Raw genomic sequence first — 8,200 nt, forward strand, 5'->3', positions numbered from 1 at the left:
TGGCAAATGCATGTAATGTTTTCTCTTTTGAAGCAAATGTCATGTTTTTGCCATGTTTTTGTTGGCTCTTACTAGCTTACTAGTGCCGCTGGACTCAGTTGTTGACTCAGTGAAAACAGCTTCCTATTAAAAAAAATTAACACTTCTGAAGCTGGCTGTCTGTTGTACAAGCTCTGCATTGGGAATCTTGTTAATTATTCATCATTCATTAAGTCCAACGGACAGGTTTTTTAAGAAGAAATTCCAAAACAAACAGGCATGCCTGTACAGTTGTTCTGCATTTCTGAAAAACTCAGATGTCTCACTTGCCAGTTTTTATTTCATTTTGGATACCAACCAACTTGAAGTGAAAAAATGTTACATAGGCCACAAATCAACAGTGAGTTTTACAATGCAATGCTGGAGTTCTTATCTCCAAATAAAATCCACCTTGGAAAGCATTCTTTGCTGTTTCTGCTATAGTCCAGAACATGTTCTTCCCACATTTCCAATATTAAAGAATCAGACTTCAAAGACCAATACAGATGCAAAAATCCCACTTCTATTTCAGATTTTAGAAGACTTGGAGCATTAAGAAGATTGCCCCTTCTTAGGGACGATTTTTGTCTGAGACACTGTTTTTGTCCTTACTCCTAAGCAGGCAACAGCTAGCAGACTTCAGCCAGGCCCTGAGTAGGTTAATAAGACATTTCCTGAAATTAGAGTAAGTCATGCAGACATTTGTCCAGCAGTTACAGCAGACAGATAAATATGATCTGGAGTACGGAAATTCAGCGCAGAACTAGATAATCCAAATGTTCTCATTAGTGGAACAGATCCTTTCTACTTATGAATGATCTCAAACACTTTTGCCCTTATGTGATCGAGACTTTATACTGTTGTTGTGTTTGAGTTTTTAAAAATTTTTTCGAGAACATTGCAGCAAAGTTATTTACTGTTAAGTCTTCTATTTACTACTCTCCTATATGGAATCCAGAAGCATCTATAGTTCAGAGGAAGAAGTGACCCCAGATTAAACTTCTAAATTCTCCCCACTACAAGCTGAAACAGAATCTGACAGTCTAGAATGACATATAATTTTTTAGATTCATTAAATTGCATGTGTAAACAAAGACAATAGTAGAAAAGCACTGACCACATATCATCAGCTGATCTTGGGCACATGGTTCCTTGAAATTTTCTAACACTACTGTACTGGACTGCCCCTTAAGTATTAGTACGTCGAATGATTGTTCAAACTAGAGAAGAGGGGGCTCAGGGCAAATCTCATCTATATACATACCTGAAGGGAGGATGAGAAAACAGCTGAAGCCTGGCTCCTTCTCAGTAGTGCCCAGTGGCAGGAGATTAAAAAAAGGAGCACAAATTGAAAGGCAGGAAATCCTCTCTGATTATCAAAATGTCTTCTTTTCACTGTGGTGGTGACAGAGCACTGACACAGGCTGCCCACAGAGGTTATAGTGCCTTTATCCATCTGGACATGGTCCTAAGCAAGCAGCTCCAAGTGGCCTTGACTGAGCAGCAAGGGTGGACCAGAGGACCTCCAGAGGTCCCTTCCAACCTCAACCACTTCCACTTTGTTCTTCTGTGAAATCAGGGTTTAGGCCTTAGTCCAAAATGTCGCTTCAGAGGTGGAGGAGATTCAGGTCAGACAAAACTAGATTTCTGCTATCCATAGGCACAGATGCCTGCTGTCTAAGGTTTCCAGCTGTCTGAAACAGCCAACTCATTTTAACCTCAATTTGATTTGTCTGACCTTGCAGCAAGGTGTTTCACTGGAAAACCACACGATCCAATTTGGATGCATAGCACAGGACACATCCACAATTAATAATCTTGGCATTTCCAGAAAGGTACAAATTACTGACAAACATGGATTACCACATTACCTAGAGGAGGTATACTACTGTCTTGACAACTCAAGATTTGCCCTCACCACAACGATCAGAGCCTTGTTTATGGGTGTCCCATTAGTTTATGTCTAATAAACTTGGGGAAAACCATCAAGTTCCTGCAGATGCTTTTCTGCTGCTGTAGCCCTGCACTAGACCTGGAGGCTGATACTCTGACCATTTACACTGAATATTTCCAGACAAGATTAGAGTACTTTTGTTCTCTCTACCCCTTCTCTCACCATAGTTTTTGACTCAAAAAAAAGGGATGTGCAATAGCATCACTATTATATTTCAAGACTAACAAGAGAGCTGTACTTCTGTTTAAAGGTCATATAAAGGTTAAACATATTTGAACAAGATTTTGTTGTGGAAGCTGTGTAGGTTTGGCGACATAAAGCTCTTTGAAGCAGATGAAAAAGTTTGCAGTCTACTTCTATGTTGAAAAGTACCCCTACATTATGAAGGTACACTGCAGACCCCCTTCAAATAGGCATGCTCTAAAGCCATTCTCAAGGTCTCCTAGCACACCTACGGATCCAAGAGTTATTGCATTAATGTCCACATTTTAACATTAATAATGTAACCCTGACAAGCACGAGAGGAGGGAAAACAAACCTGTTCAAAAACACTGAATCCATTTACCTTACAAACAGCTTAACATGAAACTATGCAAGCAAGGTAAGCACATCACAGGTGTCACTCCCAAAGACAAGATGTTCAGATGAGGGCTGTGCTTAGAAAGCCAGGCATCATCTTTATACAGGACTCATCAGGATGTTCACAACAAATGGATACATTCTATTTGTAAGAGGAGCTCTACCTTACCATTTATTTGCAGTAACATCCAGTTCACTATAAATGGAGCATAATTTGTTTTGTGTGTGCTAATCAACCAACCTGGAGGGCATAGGCCTGTATTTCCCATTTATACATAACACTGAAAGCATTTATTATTAAAGTGTATTATTGCTGCATTTCAAGGAGAGTGACATTAAGAACAACACAAGCAATGTAGAGAAGGAGTTTACTAACATTCCTTGATGAACAGGCACGGCATGTACCTTCAAGGAAAACTTCAACACCAGTGATTTATTTTCAGGGTGTAAATGCTTTCTAAACACAGTCCATTTACCAATTCTAGTGATATTGACAGTGACTCAGCAGCTAGCATTATACTAAGGCATTTCATCAGTGGACAGCAGAGCAAGCAGAGATAACACACTTCTGAACACTAATATTAAAACAAATAAAGCTTTTAAAGTCACTGGCTTTCTAGGGGGGTGGGGAGAGGGAGGCCAACAAGTACACATTTGGACACAAGATAAAAAAAAACAGACAAGAGGTCAAATTCCACAATTGCTTACCCTGATTATAAAAATGGTATCAGCTCTAATAAGTCAGAATTAAAAAAAAAAAGTGCAAAAAGCAGTTCTGGTTGAAATACCAGAACCGTGACCTGGTGAAGTTTAGGTTAAAAACAAAAAACACAATGGACAACACACCCCCCTCCCCCATAAACACTAATACTGTCTAAATGAAAATCATCCCTTTTTTTTTACTTCATAGCTGGAAGACCCCTGTATTTCATGGAACCAAAGTGACTAAAATAAGCCAACTAAAAAAAAATGAGAAAGAACATCAGAAAAGTAAGTTCAGACTCAGTCAATCTCCTTTATTCAAGGAAAGGCTACACATAGACAGCTTATTAGCCCAGAAGGCAAGAGATCTGGCATCACTGATATTTAAGGAAACCAATAAAACTAAAATATACTAAAATCTCACTACATGACAAATTTAAGATGATGGAACAACTGTTAAGTGACACAAAGCCTTAAGTTACTTACGCTGCCCAGAAACACTGCTTTTAAAACAGCTTCACACAAAATACGTGCATAATAGAGTAAAATGTTCTGTCTCCCCCAAAAGCATATGTTAATAACCAGTACTAGATAGACTACATGAAATTTGTTTTTCATATGTGTAGAAATCATTTTTTTTAATTATTACTCTCATAAAATAGCTTTTATTTGACTTACATAGAACAAGAGGCCTTATTTTCTTATATATTAATTTTTCATAAATCAAGTTTCAAGAAAGAGAGGTCAAGAAGAAAGATACATCTTCAGAGAATTACTAAATGCCTGTCACCACAGTTATCCAGTTTGGTGTTCTGATGTTTTATGCAGATGAGACACAAAACCAGACCACTCAGCCAGATTGTGACTGCAGTCAATTAACTAACACACTTTCAAGTAAAATCCCAGCAAAGTTAACAGGTATGGTTCAGCCTTTTGGGTTTTTTTTGGGCTTAATTTTTTTCCTGAACTGTTACCAGTCCTTAGCTGATAATACACTGGCTGGCTGGGAGCAAACAAGTTTTAGAACTCTGCACTTCAACCATTCTTCCCAAACACATCAGGTACAAATTAAACCAGAACATGGAAAACAAGCTGATCAGTTTTACATGTCATGATACATCACAATGACATCAGAAGAATGGAAGTGTACACCCTTCTCACTCCAGTTTGTTTTCTAAGCAGGAGAAGAAAACAAACAATATTTTCATAGCATTAAGTAGTGAAAACACTTAGAGAAAATATCCATCTTATACATTTCTTTTTCTGTTTGTCTCCATTAGCTGGGAGACAAGGGCATAGAGACAAGACATTAATAGATAACAGAATTCCTAATTCATATTTGAGAAGCTTACTCTATCAAGAACTATTCCATTAAACTTGATTGCTGCTCAGTTTTTTCCCCCGGCAGCCTCAGCTAAGACTGTTTTCTCAGCATTAAAAATTAAGTACTCAAACAAGTGGTACACAAGACCTTAGAAGTAAACCTCGGGGCAGGAGCTGCAGAAGCACATTAAGGAGGAGTCTCATTTCAAACCAGTATGTTTTTACACTGTGTTTCCCCAGAGGCCCATGAATGGATTCCAAGTTAGTTTACACAAGGCTGCTTAACAACAACCGCCAACAAAAAACACATATACGGGCCAAGCATTAACCCACTGTGGAAAGTGCAAGAACAGCTTAGCAGTGGGCTTCCAGCTGGGCTACAAAGTGAGTAGCAGGGAATGCCTTCAGACAAGCTGTCTGACCAGCTACCACGCAGGCTCTTTGAGCTACAGGTCAGCAAGAGCCTCTGTGTCACTACAAGTCAGTGTGTCACTTTGTACACTTCAAAGTAACCTCCTTCCTTGGAGGTGGTGATATGTTGTATCGGCAATCTTGAAGAAAACAAACAAATAAGAAAACAAAAAACCCCTCAAAACCACCAAAAATATCTCCAGAGTTGGGACCCTGCAGTACTAGAAAGACCAGAAGCACCTGTCTTTTACCCTATAGAAACATCTGTGCATCCTTCTGTGAGCCAGAACCATCTTTCACCCAGAAGCCTTTCCAATACAGCACTTGCCCAAGGATCTTACCAACTGCTTCAAAACCTATCAAATGCTTCAAAAAAAGCACTCTGTCAACACACATAATACTCTTTCATAAAAGAACAGCAGTAATATTTACTTATCTTTCCCCTGAATGGAGACTCAGTATTTCTTATTTTAAAAAGCTTCTGTCTAAGGCTGCTGCTTAGCTTCACTTCCCACTCTGGTGACCTATTGAATCTTGGCTGCTCTAGGGAAATCTCAGAAAAAAAGAAGTTGTGCTCTTTAACTCCACTACCTCTGAAATACTTTGGACTTGCTAAACTCCTGGCTCTACTGGTAAGGACATTGTCTTCACAGATCTGTAGGTGGCTTTATACCTGCAAGACTGCAGTACAGTCTTTCTTTAGTGGTAGAAAATAATGCTTTCAGAGGAAGAACACTATGCCATCCACAAATATCTCACTATCAGGTTACTCGAACTTTAATACCTTCACTACAGAGCTTTAGCCCAGATGAAAGATGTGCATATACAGAACACAAAAATTAGTATAGCACAAATCATCAAAGAACTGTCAACATTCTAGCAGGTGAAAAAACCAAATGACTTTCCTGTCAGTAGCTCTGTTCTCTTATACACCCTGCCTATACAGCATTCCCCAACATTTTATATCCTATGCTCCTTGCATAAGGGAAAAATAAAATTCTTTACTAGGGAGCCGATCTGAGCATAGAGAACCTTCCAGTGAACTTGTAACCTTCAAACAAGATTCAAGCTGCACTAGGTGTTCCTAGTACACTTCCACTCATTTGGAGGAGAAGGGAAGAAACAGGATCAAGTCAGTTACTGACCAAGAGCCAATCAAGGTTTTCTTTATGTAGGTACACTTCGATTCTCCCAACACCAAACAGCTCTTGCTGTGTTCAGTCCAATCATCAACTGTCTGAAAACTGTTCTCCACTCCACAAGCACACAACCTGAACAGCATTCCAGTTGTTCAGGGCATTGCCTACAGGCCTTGACACACTGAGGTTTTCCCTCGATCTCTGCTACTTTCAGCAAGAGCTGAACAGAATGGACAACATTAGCTCCTCTGTGCTCCAGTGACTGAAAAGAATAAAAATTTAAAAATAGGGCTGCTACTTGTTTCTAAATACAAAGAGAAAAGATGAGAAAAAGGCACTGGTTTTATCACCTGAGGGAGTACGGACACTATAGTTCTAGGTCTAGTTCAGTAGCCAGACAATACATGATCCCCTTACTAGACCTAACTCAGAAATCTTATCATTAACCTTTTTCTTAGCTTCTCTGATTTTATTTCAGTCCCTCACCCCTCTTCCTCTCTCCCTCCCACACACACCAGAGACTCCCAAGACCTTATAGAGGTTAACGTAGCTGATGATATTGCCAGATGGAAGAAAAGGACTGCTGATGGATGCCAGGACTTCTCTAGCAGATTTGCACAGGGTGCCTTTATCAGCATTTCTCCCTTGACTGCAGATTCTCATCACTGCTCTCCTCACCTGCACCCCCACAAAGAAACAGATAATAAAATTTCTCATTAAGGAGTCATCTGGACATAGCCTACAGGCACCTTCTTCATTCACAATACAGTAAGGTAGGAAGGGGGTTTAAGTGATAACAGCCGTGCTCATACCTGTCTCCCAGAAGGCAAACCAGAAATATATTAAAGACAACTATTTGTATGCCAAAGAGCATGCAAGCATTCACTCACAAGAACACACACAGACACATCTAACATTCAATTACGTTTCCAAGAAATCTGAAATAAACTAAGTCAGTGCACTGAACTTGCAGAGATTGGTATTTACCAGTTGAACTGTGTGCACATTTTTTATTTACAGGATGTACATACAAGAGATAGCACATTACGCCATGGTAAAGATAACTAAGTTCAAGGACTATGACCCACAGTATATTGACATTAAAAAGTTTTTGTAGAAGTGACAAGCTTAATTTGTTATGACAAATTCTTTATAGCTGAAATATACAACTCATTTAATGCAAAAAGTAAAGAAACCTTTCCTGTATTCCTTATCTCATCAGCTAAGGCTTTTCACCAGCTTGTAAACAAGTCCCCTTTTAAAGACAAAAACAAACTGGAAAGAATGACAACAACTGCAAAGGCTGAAGATCAAAGCCACAAACAGACTACAAATGAAACCAGCTTACAACTGCTACACATTCTACACTCATGCAATACGAGCTCTTAATTTACTGTTACATATAACCCTTGATGGTAAAAGCGAAACTTAAGAGTCAAGATACTCATCTACACGCTTTACCTAAGCACTGGTTAGTGAAGAAGCAAGGCAAAAAAAGGAAACGCTAATTTCTTTAAATAAATAGGGTTTTTTTATCAATTTCACACCGCTTCAGTACAGGTAGTTCAAGTACTAGAGATGAATTTTAAACTCATTCAGAAAATCTAGCAAACAGAATAGCATGAAAAGAACCTTAAGTTCAACTCCTCCTACAACTACATAAAATAACTCAGGATGCAAAAACTACTAGAATCAAACCGCTTTGGGAATGTAGGTTCTGATATTTGCTAGAAATAGTCCAAGGCAAATCCTGCTTTGAAACACTACTTACTAACCTTGTGCCAAAGTCACTGCAGAAAACGTTTCAAGTTGTGCAGGCTGGCTCCGACACCAACGCTCCAGTATGTACTCAGATTAAAGCAACCAAGTTACAGTCCCTTTTCCCCTCACATGTTTTAACTATTCGGCAAAAAGTATCTGTGCTCGCATCAGCTTGACAGTGACGGGTTCATCCCAATGTCAAGACGGAAGCAGAGCCACAGAGAGCAGCCCCCAGCCCATCACGAACGCTACATACCGCGTGACGATTCCGGGCAGCACCGTTCCGAGGGAAGCGGCCCCGGCTGCAGCAGCA

At 39.5% G+C, this 8,200-nt stretch overlaps 1 protein-coding gene across 3 annotated transcripts in view; it reads right to left on the minus strand.

Annotated features, from left to right (window-relative positions):
* Positions 1-8,200, minus strand: part of OSBPL1A (oxysterol binding protein like 1A) — a 76,566-nt gene that overhangs the window by 38,852 nt on the left and 29,514 nt on the right. The window contains exon 1 of one of the 3 annotated variants that reach the window (XM_014312006.2): positions 8,144-8,194. The exons of the other annotated variants lie outside the window; for them this stretch is intronic. The gene's annotated coding sequence lies outside the window, so the exon portion shown is untranslated. Of the gene's footprint in view, positions 1-8,143; positions 8,195-8,200 lie in introns of those variants that run through there. 3 annotated transcript variants of the gene reach the window in all.

The sequence above is a fragment of the Geospiza fortis genome, unplaced genomic scaffold (genome assembly GCF_000277835.1).
Source record: "Geospiza fortis unplaced genomic scaffold, GeoFor_1.0 scaffold53, whole genome shotgun sequence".
In the NCBI taxonomy this organism is placed as follows: Eukaryota; Metazoa; Chordata; class Aves; order Passeriformes; family Thraupidae; genus Geospiza; species Geospiza fortis.